The sequence below is a fragment of the Schistocerca cancellata genome, chromosome 4, assembly GCF_023864275.1.
Source record: "Schistocerca cancellata isolate TAMUIC-IGC-003103 chromosome 4, iqSchCanc2.1, whole genome shotgun sequence".
In the NCBI taxonomy this organism is placed as follows: Eukaryota; Metazoa; Arthropoda; class Insecta; order Orthoptera; family Acrididae; genus Schistocerca; species Schistocerca cancellata.
The window spans coordinates 380208014-380225207 of record NC_064629.1 but is presented as its reverse complement, the minus strand read 5'-3'; the positions used below and the strand labels follow the sequence as shown (position 1 = coordinate 380225207).

Here is a 17194-nt window from a genome sequence, read left to right as displayed (position 1 = left end):
CACTTATGATATTTACTTCTCTGTTTATTCCTTGGCTATATTTCTCCTCTTCTTACAGAGCACTTTGTGCCACTGCCAGTGTCTCCCTCTTTTTCCATGTCCTACAAAATCCCTCTGTACTTGTGCCTTGACAAGCTCATACGAAGTTCATATGGGGACCTGTTTGTACATCTGTGCTGCTCTAAAAAATATATACTCATGGAATATAATGCCTACTGTGTTTTCTTTATGTCACACACAATGAATACTAAAATAACTAAATGTTTATCAACACGAAAATCACAGCTACATATTCATCATACACCACAAAGCACACTTTAAGAGACAGCAGAACAACACTATAAACTGGTGTGTCACATAGCACACACATTACTGTTACCATGCATTGTCCACCTTGTTACAGGCACTCAACTCTAACAATAGGAAAAATTCATAAATTGACTATCTGAAAGAATCTCAATTTTAACAAAATATTTTTGATCAGCCTGTTATACGCATTGCAGCAATGTCTATGCAGACATTTTATACACAAATATTCAAAACAGGTCCCAATTTACTTACTGTTACTACAGGTGACAGATGTGTGTATAACAACAAAGTAATGTTTTACTGACGTGGAAAATTTTCCATTTAATGGACTTAAAAGAGTCTGTACAGTATTTAGTATCAATTCATTTCTATTTTGAAAATCACAGTAATGTAAAAAAAAAGGTACCTAAAGCACAGATTAAATTTTTATTTTTTAGTGAGACTGATATTTAGAATCCCCCCCCCCCCCCCATACGCATTGCCACCCACCCATGCACATGTACACACTGCTAGGTAAAGAAAATGTGACTTGTTGAGCGTAAGGAAAATCACTCTGTGGGGCGCAATGGCCTAATGATTATCCATCAGATATACTTACAAGGAAAAACACAGACTGCAACAAAGTACTGCACAATGAAATAAGAGTTTCTAAAAAAATGGCTCTGAGCACTATGTGACTCAACTGCTGTGGTCATCAGTCCCCTAGAACTTAGAACTACTTAAACCTAACTAACCTAAGGACATCACACACACCCATGCCCGAGGCAGGATTCGAACCTGCGACCGTAGCAGCAGCGCGGCTCCGGACTGGAGCGCCTAGAACCGCACGGCCACCGCGGCCGGCTAAGAGTTTCTAACTGCACCTTTTCCAGTGCTATGCAGGATGTTTGGAATTTCCTGTTATTTCCATTCTCTGACAGTTTCAATTCAGGCATGTAATGTGTCCACGTCTGCTGAGGGAAAGAGAAAGTATCAGAGTTGCGCGTCAACGTATGCAATAGGGTAGATAGGATGACTTACTTAATCAGACAGTCACCTGAAGTCGCTTCACCTCTGTCTTGCTGAGAGACTCCTGTAGAGACAGAGGAAGGGCTGCTGGCATGAGTTCTGGCCACTGCACTAGCAACTGAAGTAACACTAGATGGGATGGAGAGAGTGTACCAGAACATGCTTTGTAGGTACAAAGTCTGTAACAACGTTGGCTGTCGCCACTGTAGTAATGCACACAGCACTGTTCTGTACATACAGTATGCTATGAATACTGTTTACTTGTAAGCAATGGACAGGAGGATAACTACGTAGAACAAAAATGTTCCATAGGTTACACAGCTCTTTACATATCCTCAGAAAGTACACTGCTTCCAGTTCTTCAGGGAATCTAGTAAGACACTGACCGCATACATAAAGAAAGCAATTGTTATTCTGTAATGCCTGACAGGTATGCAACACACCTAATGTACAGGTAACACGGGTATGGCCTTAACTGACTAAATCTATTGGAAAAACTACAGTAATCTACACTTACTTATCATAGTCTATGATAGCCTACAGAAGTTTTACAATTCTAGGTGACACTCAATACCAGATATATACGTGAAACTACCATACGTCATATATGACAGCCAACACTTCCTTCTCAATTTGCGAATAATTACTCTACACTGCATTTAACATTTAAGATGCAAATGCAATAGACTGTTCTGTGCTGTCAGAGTATTTGTGGGAGAGTATGGCATCAATGGCACAATCCAATACACCAGCGGCAAGCATTAACAACTGCCGGGATGGAAATTTGTTAAACAAGGAGGCTGACTGTGGCACTTTTTAAGTTACACGAAAACTTTCTGGCATGCCTTTGCACACAACTGAGCAGATGGGAAATGTGAGCTGCTATGGGAATAAACTTGACATAAAAGTTTACTTTGCTCAGGACCAACTGTAGTTCTGAGAAGCCCTTAGGAGCTGCTAAGTTAGTGATTGCATCCACACGATCTTGTGTGGGTGTGAACCAATCTTTACTTAATATACACTACTGGCCATTAAAATTGCTACACCAAGAACAAATGCAGATGATAAACGGGTATTCATTGGACAAATATATAGTATTAGAACTGACATGTGATTACATTTTCACACAATTTTTGTGCATAGATCCTGAGAAATCAGTACCCTGAACAACCACCTCTGGCCATAATAACGGCCTTGATACGCCTGGGCATTGAGTCAAACAGAGCTTGGATGGTGTGTACAGGTACAGCTGCCCACACAGCTTCAACACGGTACCACAGCTCATCAAGAGTAGTAACTGGCATATTGTGACGAGCCAGTTGCTCAGCCACCATTGACCAGACGTTTTCAATTGGTGAGAGATCTGGAGAATGTTCTGGCCAGGGAAGCAGTTGAGCATTTTCTGTATCTAGTAAGGCCTGTACAGGAGCTGCAACATGTATGTGGTCATGCATTATCCTGATGAAATGTAGGATTTCGCAGGGATCGAATGAAGGGTACAGCCACGGGTCGTAACACATCTGAAATGTAACGTCCACTGTTCAAAGTGCCGTCAATGCGAACAAGAGGTGACCGAGACGTGTAACCAATGGCACCCTATACAATCACGCCGGGTGATATGCCAGTATGGTGATGACGAATACACGCTTCCAATGTGCGTTCACTGCGATGTCGCCAAACACAGATGCGACGATCATGATGCTGTAAACAGAACCTGGATTCATCCGAAAAAATGACGTTTTGCCGTTCGTGCACCCAGGTTCATCGTTGAGTACACCATCGCAGGCGCTCCTGTCTGTGATGCAGCATCGAGGGTAACCACAGCCATGGTCTCCGAGCTGATAGTCCATGCTGCTACAAACATCATCGAACTGTTCGAGCAGATGGTTGTTGCCTTGCAAACGTCCCCATCTGTTGACTCAGGGATCGAGATGTGGCTGCACGATCCATTACAGCCGTGCAGATAAGATGCCTGTCATCTCGACTGCTAGTGATACGAGACCATTGGGATCCAGCACAGCCTTCCGTATTACCCTCCTGAACCCACCGATTCCATATTCTGCTAACAGTCATTGGATCTCGACCAACACGAGCAGCAATGTCACGATACGATAAACCGCAATCACGATAGGCTACAATCGCACCTTTATCAAAGTTGGAAACGAGATGGTACGCATTTCTCCTCCTTACACGAAGCATCACAACAATGTTTCACCAGGCAATGCCGGTCAACTGCTGTTTGTGTATGAGAAATCGGTTGGAAACTTTCCTCATGTCAGCACGTTGTAGGTGTTGCCACCGGTGCCAACCTTGTGTGAATGCTCTGAAAAGCTAATCATTTGCATATCACAGCATCTTCTTCCTATAGGTTAAATTTCATGTCTGTAGCACATCCTCTTCGTGGTGTAGCAATTTTAATGGAAAGTAGTGTATCTCCCAAGTACTTGACACCCAACTTAAAGAAACTATATTTATCAATGTGACAACACAGACAATGGGTTTGGAGTCACTCCAACAACAACTGGAGGTTGTGTAGGTGCTGCTCCCGCATGGGAATCATCTAATTGATGTAAAAAGTTGGGGACACATGGGATGGGTTGTTCGAGGTATATCTGAAAAATTCCAGGAGCCCCTCCAGTCCCAAAGACAAACCATTACAGCACTGTTTCATCTGATCACCTACAGACAACTGAAAGTAGGCATCAGTGAGCTCAATCTTCGAAAAATAATGGCCACCAGCCAATTTAACCAATTATTCCTCCAGCCAGGGAAGCGGATACAAATCAAGATTTGTTTGAGCATTAACTGTACACTTAAAATCACCACAAATGTAAGTGGTCCTTTAGGTTTCTTAACTACAACCTATGTAGCTGAATTCAGTCTATTCTAAAAAGTGTGGAATATGTTTTATATTCATTTATTAGGAATAAGAATTCCCTCTGGAGGAATAAACATAGATTCTGAAAACAGTACTTCTGTTGTTGCCATAATTCTCAGTTTCAAATGAGCTTCACACAGTTGCCTCAGACTAAAAGTGAGGTTAAAGGGTATCAAATCAACTTTGTGACAGGAGTGAATATTCCCCAAAATATAGAACTCTGCTTGTTATTAATGAGAGAAATGGTCATATGTTGAAGTAGATTTGAGTACATTCAGGACATTGCTAAATGTCTCACCAGGTCAGTTTAACAGAGGGGGATGGGGGGGTGGGGTGGGGGGGGGGGGAGGAGAGTGTGAATCGCCATAGACGAGCAGCGTGTTTTGTCATGGAACAGGGAAGTGATGGTTAAACATACAGTTGATAAAGAGTCATTAGAGACAAAGCACTAGTTCTAAGGTTACGCCCGGGCAACCTTGGCTTACACAGAGTACGAATTTACCAGAAAATAGTTAGACACTTCCAACACCAAGCCTTGTTTCTGGCCAGGTCTGACGTTGCTCTCCACAATTGACTGGTACTTATTAGAAGATATTACTTTCTTCAACACTGCTGCCTCTCTGTGGATAACATAAGGCTTGTCCATTCTTTTTTCATTCCTCACTGTTCTATAATTTTAAATACAAATGACCCATTACATTTGTTTTTAAAAGAAATTGGTCTGAAGACGGTTGTATAACCAGTTTCCAAAACCAAATAAATTGTGATTTGGACAGTAATCAGACGCTGCTGTTGCCTGGACCCTATGATTAAAATATTGACTTTCATACATAGAGGGCGTTTCAAAAAGATTCATCTGACTTCACAAAATTATGTATTTTACCTTGGCACCAGTTGTATGTTACCTGTCCATGTGGTTACCAGGGATTTCCATTTAAGTTTATGAAGCACCTCCATAATATCTGCACGATTATCAAAGCTACTGCCATTAATCTGACCTAGTAGCGATAAGAAACGCTAGATCAGTACTCAAGAAAGTGTTGCATGTGTTTTCTATACAATGCCTCCTTTACAGATGAACCACACTTTTCTAAAGTTCTACCAATAAATCAAAGTAGACCATTCGCTTTCCCTACTACTGTCCTTGTGTGCTCGTTCCACTTCGTATCGCTTTGCAAGGTTACACTTACATATTTAGTTGACATGACTGTTAACGATTAACGAAAACAACCTCAGCTGCACTGTTACACATTCACTGTGCTACTGCAGCTGCAGTTGCTACAATTGGGATTAATCATTAACGTTACTGTCAGCTGTGGTGCGAAATGTGGTCAACATTATATACGATGTGGATGTGGCTGTCTCAAGCAGCTCAATACTAATACTTCACCTGAACATTATTGGAGTATTTTTCCTCCTCATTTGCATTACATTACAGTGTCTACATTTCAAGCAAGCTACCATTCATCACATCAACTAGAAGTTTTGTCCAAGTCATCTTGTATCATCCTACAGCTACTCAACAATGACACTTTCCTGTACACCACAATGTCATCAGCGAACAACCACAGACATTTGCTCACCCTCTCCAGCAGATAATTGATGTATGTAGATAACAAAAGCAGTCCCTATCACACTCCCCTGGGGCAGTCCTGATGACACCCTTGTGTCTGACAAACACTCTCCGTTGAGGGCAGTGTACTGGGTTCTACTATTTAAAAAGTCTTTGAGTCACTCACATATCTGGAAACCTATTTCCTATGTTCACACCTTGTTAACAGTCTGCAATGGAACACTGTGTCAAACATTTTCCAGAAATCTAGTAATGAGAATCTGCCTGTTGCCCTTAACCCATGGTTCACAGGATGTCGTGAGAAAGTGCCTGTTGAGTTCTTTCTAAACTCACACTCCTTTGTGGACATTAGCTTGTCCATATCAAAGAAATTTATTGTATTCTAACAGAGAATATGTTCGAGAATTCTGCAACAAACTAATGTTAACGATATTTGTCTGCAATTTTGTGGGTCTGTTCTTTTACCCATCTCATACACTAGAGTCACCTGCACTTTTTTCCATTCACTTTGCACTGGGTGAGAGACTTGCGATATGTGCAAACTACGTAAGAGGCCAGTGCCATAGAGCACTCTCTCTAAAACCAAACTGGGATTCCATCCACATGTGGTGAAATTTGTTTTCAAGTCTTTCAGTTGCTTCTCTATGCCAGGGATGCTTATTGCTATGTCATCCATATATAAGTCTGTGTGGCAGTCAAATGATGGTATGTTTGTACAAACCTCCAGCATGAAATATTTCTCAAAAATGAAATTTAAAACTTCAGCTTTCCTTTTGCTTCTTCTACTGCCACATCAGACTGGTCAATGAGTGACTGGACAGAGGTCTTCAAGTACTCAGTGATTTTACATAGGGACACAATTTTCTTGGGTTCTCAACAAGATCTTCCGCTAAGGTTTAAATTCTAAACCTAGCTTTCAAAAACTTGTTAGCGGTAGAGGACTGCAGCACCATTCCCCCTTTCCATTATCAAACAAAAGCAAGGATAGTTGACATAGTGTTTAGTGTATCTGGGATTGTAAAACAGTTAAAATCCTTAGACGCCAAGAAGGCATCTGGCCCAGACGGTATCCCCGTAAGATTATATGTTGACTATGCTACAAATATAGCACCATTCTTATCCACCATCAATCAGAGATCACTGGAACAGTGGAAAGTTCCACGGGACTGGAAGAAGGCCCAGGTCATAGCAATCTATAAAAAAAAAAGGGTAGAAAATCGGATGCACATAATTACCGGCCAATTTCACTGACATCGATTTGTTGTAGAAACGTTGGTTGGTTTGGGGGATGAAAGGGACCAGACTGCTACGGTCATCGGTCCCTTTTTCCAAAGACAAAGAACATCCACAGAGAATAAAAACGAGGAACAGAATAGACACAGACGATACAGAACAAAAGAAACGGAGACAAGGACAAGACAAAACGAACTAAAACCACACAGAGTGTGACAGTGGTTGGCCGACCATAGAAATAAAAAAGGAAAAGCCAACCACTTAGAAACACATTAAAAGATCAGTTTAAAATCATAGGCCAAAGGCCAGAATCAACACAAAAAATAAAATAAAACAAACACTCAGATGAAAGAATAAAAACTCCCTGCCCTAATAAAACGTAAAACTAAGGCAGCCATAACAGGGTCATCGGATAAAACGGCAGGGAGCGTATCAGGCAGCGCAAATGTCTGCCTGACCACAGCTAAAAGGGGGCAGGCCAACAGAATGTGGGCCACCGTCAAAGCCGCCCCGCAGCGACATACAGGAGGGTCCTCCTGGCGCAGTAAATAACTGTGTGTTAGCCGGGAGTGGCCAATGCGGAGCCGACAAAGGACGACTGAGTCCCTGCGGTTGGCTCGCATGGAGGACCGCCACACAGTCGTCGTCTCCTTAATGGCATGGAGTTTATTGGGTGTAATCCGATCGCGCCATTCAGCGTCCCAAAGCGCAAAAACTTTTTGGCGGAGGACAGCCCGCAAATCAGCCTCTGGGAGGCCAACATCCAGAGATGGTTTATTCGTGGCCTCTTTCGCCAGGCGGTCAACATGTTCATTGCCCGGGATACCGACATGACCGGGGGTCCACACAAAGACCACAGAGCGGCCGCAACGCGCAAGAGTATGCAGGGACTCATGGATAGCCATCACCAGACGAGAACGAGGAAAACACTGGTCGAGAGCTCGTAAACCGCTCAGGGAATCGCTACAGATAACGAAGGACTCACCTGAGCAGGAGCGGATATACTCTAGGGCTCTAAAGATGGCGACTAGCTCAGCAGTGTAAACGCTGCAGCCAGCCGCCAAGGACCGTTGTTCGGAATGGTCCCCTAGAGTTAGCGCATACCCGACACGACCAGCAACCATCGAACCGTCGGTGTAAACAATTCCAGAGCCCTGATACGTGGCCAGGATGGAATAAAAGCGGCGGCGGAAGGCCTCTGGAGGGACCGAGTCCTTCGAGCCCTGTGCCAAGTCGAGCCGAAGGCAAGGGCGAGGAACACACCACGGGGGTGTACGCAGAGGCGCCCGGAAAGGAGGTGGAACAGGGAAAAACCCAAGCCCACAGAGAAGCTCCTTGACGCGTACGGCGATCGGACAACCCGACCGGGGCCGACGGTCTGGCAGATGGACGACTGACTGCGGGAACAGGACACGATAATTTGGATGCCCGGGCAAGCTTAGAACATGGGCAGCATAAGCGGCCAGCAAACGTTGGCGCCGGAACCGCAGTGGGGGTACACCTACCTCCACTAGCACACTGTCCACAGGGCTGGTGCGGAAAGCACCAGTGGCAAGGCGTATCCCGCTGTGGAGAATTGGGTCCAGCACCCGTAACGCAGATGGGGATGCTGAGCCATAAGCCAGGCTCCCATAATCCAGACGGGACTGGATTAACGCCTGGTAGACCCGCAACAGGGTAGAGCGGTCGGCGCCCCAGCGGGTGTGGCTCAAGCATCTCACAGCGTTGAGATGCCGCCAACACGTCTGTTTAAGCTGCCAGATATGAGGCAGCCAAGTCAACCGGGCATCGAAAACCACCCCCAAAAACCTGTGGGTTTCCACCACAGCAAGGAGTTCGTCGCCAAGATAAAGCCGCAGCTCAGGATGGACTGTTCGGCGCCGGCAGAAATGCATAACGTGGGTCTTGGCTGCCGAAAACTGAAACCCATGCGCTACAGCCCAAGACTGCGCCGTACGGATAGCGCCCTGTAGCTGACGTTCAACAGCTGCAATGCCAGTAGAGCTGTAATAAAGGCAGAAGTCGTCAGCATACAGGGAAGCAGAGACAGAATTTCCCACGGCCGCAGCGAGCCCGTTAATGCCTATTAAAAACAGACAGACACTTAAAACAGAACCCTGTGGCACACCGTTCTCCTGGACGTGGGTGGAACTATAGGAGGCTGCGACTTGCACGCGGAAGGTACGATACGACAGGAAATTGCGGATAAAGATCGGCAGAGGGCCCCGAAGACCCCATCCATGAAGCGTAGAAAGGATGTGATGACGCCATGTCGTATCGTACGCCTTCCGCATGTCGAAAAAGACAGCGACCAGGTGCTGACGGCGGGCAAAGGCAGTACGGATGGCCGACTCCAGGCTCACCAGATTGTCGGCGGCGGAGCGACCTTTCCGGAACCCACCCTGAGACGGAGCCAGAAGGCCCCGAGACTCCAGTACCCAATTTAAGCGCCGGCTCACCATCCGTTCGAGAAGCTTACAAAGAACGTTGGTGAGGCTAATGGGGCGGTAGCTGTCCACCTCCAGAGGGTTCTTTCCAGGTTTCAAAATGGGGATGACAATACTTTCCCGCCATTGCGATGGAAACTCACCCTCGACCCAGAGACGGTTGTAAAGGTCGAGGAGGCGTCGCTTGCAGTCCACTGAAAGGTGTTTCAGCATCTGACAGTGGATGCGATCTGGCCCGGGAGCGGTATCAGGGCAAGCGGCAAGGGCACTCTGAAATTCCCACTCACTGAATGGAGCGTTGTAGGGTTCAGAAGCATTGGTGCGAAAAGAAAGGCTCCGACGTTCCATCCGCTCTTTAATGGAGCGGAAGGCCTGGGGGTAATTCGCAGAAGCGGAACTCATAGCAAAATGCTCTGCTAAGCGGTTTGCAATGACGTCGGAGTCAGTACAAACTGCTCCATTCAGTGAGAGCGCAGGGACGCTGGCAGGGGTCCGATAGCCGAAGACCCGTCGAATCTTGGCCCAGACCTGCGATGGAGTGACATGGAGTCCAATGGTGGACACATACCGCTCCCAGCACTCCTTCTTGCCTTGGCGGATAAGGAGGCGGGCCCGCGCACGCAGCCGTTTAAAGGCGATAAGGTGGTCCATGGAGGGATGTCGCTTGTGACGCTGGAGTGCCCGCCGGCGATCCTTAATCGCTTCAGCGATCTCAGGCGACCACCAAGGCACAGCCCTCCGCCGAGGGGACCCAGAAGAACGGGGAATGGCAGACTCGGCGGCAGTGACGATGCCGGCGGTGACCGATGTAACCACCACATCAATGGCATCAGTTGAGAGAGGCTCAATAGCGGCAGTGGAGGAGAACAAGTCCCAGTCAGCCTTATTCATAGCCCATCTGCTAGGGCGCCCAGAAGAGTGACGCTGTGGTAGTGACAGAAAAATCGGAAAGTGGTCACTACCACACAGGTCGTCATGCACACTCCAGTGGACAGATGGTAAGAGGCTAGGGCTACAGATTGAAAGGTCAATGGCGGAGTAGGTGCCATGCGCCACACTGAAGTGTGTGGAGGCACCATCATTCAAAATCGAGAGATCGAGCTGCGACAATAAATGCTCAACGGTGGCGCCTCGACCTGTTGCCACTGACCCACCCCACAGAGGGTTATGGGCGTTAAAGTCGCCCAGTAATAAAAAAGGTGGCGGCAATTGGGCTATCAGCGCAGCCAGGACATGCTGCGCGACATCACCCTCCGGTGGAAGGTAAAGACTGCAGATGGTAAGAGCCTGCGGCGTCCACACCCTAACAGCGACAGCCTCTAAAGCTGTTTGGAGAGGGACAGACTCGCTGTGAAGTGAGTTAAGGACATAGATGCAGACGCCACCAGACACCCTTTCATAAGCTGCTCGGTTCTTATAATAACCCCGATAGCCACGGAGGGCGGGGGTGCGCATTGCTGGAAACCAAGTTTCCTGCAGAGCAATGCAGAGGAAAGGGTGAAGGCTGATAAGTTGGCGGAGCTCAGCTAGATGGTGGAAGAAACCGCTGCAGTTCCACTGGAGGATGGTTTTGTCCATGGCTGAGAAAGGCGTGCCGGGACTGGGACGGCAGATTACGCCGCTGGGTCACCTGCTGCCTCCGATTGAGCACCCGTGCTAGTGCTATTGCTATTCATGGCGTCTGAGGGACCGGCGAGATCGAGGTCCTCAGCGGACGCCAGAATCTCCACCGCGTCCTCAGACGCAGAGCTAGAAGGTTGCGATGGGGTGGCTACCACCGCGCGTTCCTTGGGCTTAGAGCTGCTCTTCTTTGATTTCTCACGCTGCTCCTTGGGTTTAACTGGCTGGGAGGGCTTCACCGATTCAGTCTCCGGGACTGAGGAGGATCGAGAAGCCCTTCGACCTGCAGATTGTGGGCACTTACGCCACTGTCTATCGTCAGCCTTCCCGCCGGTGGAAACCTGGGAAGGGAGGGACCCAAGGGACCCCTTGCGAGCGTGAGAAGCCGAAGAAGTTGGACACTTCTCCGGCGTAGAAGCGGGGACCGACGTCCCCGATGGGGGGGATGGTGTTGCTCCTGAGGTAGGTGGCACAGGAGCAATCGGGTGGGTAGAGCCCCCCACTGGCAAGGGGGCAGGAGGAGTTGTACCACTCGTCGATCCGGCCGAAAGGCGCGAAACTGATGGGGCTAGCACAGGTGTTGTAACAGCGGCGTAGGAAGTTGTCATTCTCACTGGATGTAATCGGTCGTATTTCCGTTTGGCCTCAGTATAAGTCAGTCGGTCCAGGGTCTTATATTCCATGATTTTGCGCTCTTTCTGGAATATTCTGCAGTCTGGCGAGCAAGGTGAATGGTGCTCCCCGCAGTTGACGCAGATGGGAGGCGGGGCACATGGAGTATCGGGATGAGATGGGCGTCCGCAATCTCGACACGTGAGGCTGGAAGTGCAGCGGGAAGACATATGGCCGAACTTCCAGCACTTGAAGCACCGCATCGGGGGAGGGATATAGGGCTTGACGTCACATCGGTAGACCATCACCTTGACCTTTTCCGGTAACGTATCACCCTCGAAGGCCAAGATGAAGGCACCGGTAGCAACCTGATTGTCCCTCGGACCCCGATGAACGCGCCGGACGAAATGAACACCTCTACGTTCTAAGTTGGCGCGCAGCTCGTCATCAGACTGCAAAAGGAGGTCCCTATGGAAAATAACACCCTGGACCATATTTAAACTCTTATGTGGAGTAATAGTAACGTTAACATCCCCCAACTTGTCACAAGCAAGTAACCTGCGTGACTGGGCGGAGGATGCCGTTTGTATCAGTACTGAGCCAGAGCGCATTTTAGACAAGCCCTCCACCTCCCCAAACTTGTCCTCTAAATGCTCGACGAAGAACTGAGGCTTTGTGGAGAGAAAAGACTCCCCATCAGCTCTCGTGCAAACTAAGAATCGGGGCGAATAACTGTTACCTCCATCCTGGGACTTACGCTCTTCCCACGGCGTGGCCAGGGAGGGGAACGTTTTCGGATCGTACTTCTGAGCATTAAATTGAGCCCGAGAACGCTTAGAGACTGCTGGCGGCTGGCCGCCAGCGAGAGATGATGTACCACGCTTCATTGCGGGTCATCCGCCCTGATGCCACCTACTCCGACCAAGGGCCCTCCCCACGGGCGCCACCCAGCCACAGCAAAGGCCACCTGGCAGGATGGCCGTTGCCGGGAGTCCTGATACCCCAGGAGGATAGGCATCTACTCCTTGGCATACGTGGGGAGTTAACGGCGCAGGCATCAGTAGAGCGATCCCTGTGTTGTCAGGGGGCTACAACCAAGAGGGTACATGGCGGCCCCACCACAACGGACTGGCTACCGTGCTGGATCTTAGGTGCAAAACTGTCCAAGGTCGTCGCCGCAGTTAAAAGAAACACTGCAGAGGGCAGCGTGGTAATCGCACCCAGGGACGTATCCCCGCCCTAAAGATCGAAAACGAGCGGGACACCATGGCAACGACGTGAAAGACGGCTAAAGGTCTAATTGCACGACGGATACAGTGCACCACGTAAGGCGCCCTTCCCCAATTGGCTCGCTCTTCGGAATAATTTAGAAAGATGGAGGTCAAACCCGAGAGGGGACCATCACATAAGGCCAAAACATGTGAGACTCCTTTTAGTCGCCTCTTACGACAGGCAGGAATACCGCGGGCCTATTCTAACCCCCGAACCCGCAGGGGGGTGTAGAATCGTGGAGCACATTTTGGGTTCAGACATAATAACCTTTATAGACTCTGAGAAGCTCATCTGCAGAAACCAGCACAGTTTTAGGAAACAGCCGTCATGCGAGACACAGCTGGTCCTCTCTGTGAATGATATACAACAGGCTCTAGATACCGGCTCCCAGGTGGATGCCATATTTCTCGACTTTCGAAAGGCGTTTGACTCAGTTACACACTGCCACTTGCTGCAGAAAGTGCGCGCTTATGGGCTGTCCGATGACATATGTGGTTGGATAGAAAGTATTCTAACAGACAGAGAGCAGTATGTCATCCTGAATGGGGTGACTTCAACAGAAACGAGCATAAATTCGGGTGCGCCCCAGGGTTATGTAATGAGTCCACTGCTTTTTATGGTTTACATAAAAGATCTGGTTGATGGTGTTGACAGCGGCATTAGACTGTTTGCCGATGATGCTGCAGTACCACACGAAAGTAGCGACCAAATTAATGAGGATTTGCAGAAAATAAATGCATGGTGTAATGACTGGCAGTTATCTCTCAATATTAGTAAGTGTAGCCTAATGCGTATAACAAGGCAAAAATCCCCATTAATATACGAGTACAAAATAAATGCCCAGTCTTAGGAAGCAGTAACATCCGCCAAGTATCTGGGTGTGACTATTCGAAATGATCTCAAATGGAATGATTCGATTACACAAGTAACAGGTAAGGCAAACTCTAGATTGATGTTTACTGATAGAATACTGAAGCGATGCAGTCCTTCAATAAAGGAAATAGCTTACAACACGTTAGTTTGTCCAGTTTGTACTGTTCGCCTGTATGGGACCGTTACCGGTTGGGTCTAATTCAAGAGACTGAAAAGGTCCAAAGAAGAGCGGCAAGATTTGTGACTGGTACATTTAGCCATCACGAGAGCATTACAAATCTCAGAGAAAGTTTGAAGTGGGATACACTTGCAGATAGACGACGCACTAAATAGACAGGGCTGCTCACTAAATTTCAAAATCCGATCTTCACCAACAATGTAGAGCGACAGTTGCTTTTCCCTCCTGCGATCCGTGAGTGGAACAGAGGAGGGGAAATATGAATTCAACGCGAATTGTGCCCTCTGACACACACCACTTGGTGGCTAGCAGAGTATATACGTAGATGTAAGGTATGGCGGTGGTAATAGTTGCACACGTCAAACATCAATATTTTTACAGGCACAAATTTCTGCTAATAATTGGTTGGAGCTATGTCTAAGGCATGTCCACCTTGCTCCATCTTGTCCCAGAAGTGGTCAATAGAACGGCGATCATTAGAATTACAGGGCCATACGAACATCTTTACACCTGTGGAAGAAACACATGTAAATGGTCACTAACTTATGGATTTTAATTACACGTCATTTTTTCCTGAACCTGGGGGTGAAAAACTGCATCAACAGCACAATCTTTGAGTATGTGTTACTATTGTCGAGAAACTAGAAGCATGCAGAGGTGGTTGCAGCTTCACACAATACATTCCAAACAACCCAGCTAAATATGGCATCAAAATGTTTGCTCTGTGCAATGCTAAATCATTCTACACTGGTTTGTTGGAAGTGTACTGTGGCAAACAGCCGGAAGGACCATTTTGTGTTTATAATAAGTCACTTGATACTGTGTGTAGACTAACAGCACTGATAAAATGCACTAATAGAAATGTCACAATGGATAGCTGCCCCCCCCCCCCTCTCCCCCCAAAAAAACCACTTGTGTAGGAACCCTAAGAAAGGGTAAAAAAAGAAATTCCACCAGTCCACCAGAGTTTTTGTCCAATAAGAACAGAGAAACTAATTCAGCAGTTTCTGGATCCCAGAAAGACATTACGTGGTATGTACTGTATGTACCTAAATGCAACAAATCTCTTTTACCTATTTCCAAAATGAACAATGAAGGAACAGTAGATGAGGCCAATAAGAAACTTCACATTATACTAGATAATAATAAAATAAAGGGTGGGAGTTGGCACTGTTGACCAAATGTGCATTAAGTACTCGGTAACACGAATGACAAGAAGATGGACAATAGCTCTGTGGTATGCACTGCTGAACATGGATGGTATCAATGCGCTGTAGTTTCCAGCAAATGAATAGAGAGAGAAACGTCTATGTTGAGTTTTTACTAATGAGTCTTCTTTTATCTTTTTTTGTCAACTAATAGAACAAAATCTTATTGAAAGTTCTCCAATACCAAGTTTACCAGCTGATATTAGCACATATCCATGTCGTCATGAAGTTGAAGAGGAGCATATACAAGAGCAACTAATGGAGAAAATGGTGGATGTAGAAGGGGGAAGAATGGTGCCCCAGGCAGCACTTGTAATGATTTTGTTTGCAAAAATCATTCTCAACAACATTTCTCTGTGAAAAATGCAATGTGTATTCACCCAAACCTGAAGACAATTTGCCAGCAAATTATTCCTTTTTAAGGATTGAAAATCCTCCAAGTCAAGATCATAAATATATTTTTATTTTGATTTCTAGTTTCAGCTACAATATAAAATTGCACATAAGAATACAGCAATGAATGACAGCTTATAGGAGATAAAGAAGCTTGCACAGGATAGAGTAGCACGGAGAGCTGCATCAAACCAGTCTCAAGACTGAAGACCACAACAACAACAACAACAACAACAAGAATCAAAGTTACAGATCCAAAATACAGACTGCACATAAAATTATAGCAAAGTTCAAACGTATATAAGAAGAAGTAATTACAAGATGCATACCACAAAAACATTCTTGATCAGTGTAATTGCCATACTGGCTCAATAAATCGTTAAAATCATTTTTAAAATGACAACATTCACACAGAACATACAGGTAAATACCCTTACAATGTTCACAGCCAGTCAGGTAGAATGAAGGTCATAAAAATATGTTATGATATGGAAGAGGCAGTGAAAATGAGAGACTATATTTACATAAGCCAAAACTATCCTATATATGGCATTTCCTTACCTAAGACGTTAAGCTGTTAAAATTTATTAACTGATACAGTTTAATTGGTATTTGCATTACCTCATGGCAGAGATCACCATGAGTACTTTATTAAGTAGTATAACGACAATATCATGAAAAGGATAGATTGCTACTCACCACATAGAGATGATGACCCACACGCAAGCACAATAAAAAGACCTCTTTCTGAAGTAGACAAGATACACATACATTCACATAAGCACAGCTCACACACACACCCGACTGCTATCTCAGGCCGTCGAGGTTCGGCTTCTGTGGCCGATACAGTGGTGGCGCGCACACGCATGTGTGCGTGTGCATGCGTGTTTTTATTTTGTGCTTACGTGAATGTGTGTATGTTATCTACTTCAAAAGAAGACCTTTTGGCTGAATGCTCATGACTTTAACAGTCTTCTTGTTGTGCCTGTCTGTGACTCAACATCTATTCTATATGGTGAGTAGCAATCTATCCCTTTCATAATACTGTCATTACTCCCTGCTGGATTTTCCATTATTACATGGTACATGATAATAGCGTTGCATTTGATGACCATTACAACGAGCAAGAAATATCACATTTGACCTACACATTATGCAAACGTGTGGCCAGTAGTACAACGAAGATGGAACTAACAACCACCAAGTTCGATAAGCTGCTTGAGGCGATGATCACTAGATGGTGTCAGCAGTCGACTATACAACTTGTGTAAAATCTCAATATTCTAAAAAAAATTAAAAGAAATACACATCAGTATAGTTCACCCTATAACGGAATGAATATGGCTGTAACTGATAATAACATGGCATTGTGATATGAGCCTACTAAAGTTATGTAAACCAAGCAATCCAATTTTATGCATTATTCTACCAAATTTGTAATTTACAAAGGTTTAACAGTCTTAGCCACAGTCTCAAGATTTTTAAAAACAACAAAGTACTTGCCTTCATAACAAATTAAAGTATAAGGAATCTCATCAACATACAACATTAAAGACCATAACTGGGTTTGAAATAACAGTTGATAATTTT

The 17194-nt window shown here is 45.9% G+C and overlaps 1 long non-coding RNA gene across 1 annotated transcript in view; it reads right to left on the bottom strand.

Moving 5' to 3' along the window:
- LOC126184700 (uncharacterized) overlaps positions 1 to 17194 on the bottom strand; it is a 49627-nt gene that overhangs the window by 16774 nt on the left and 15659 nt on the right. The window lies entirely within an intron of this gene.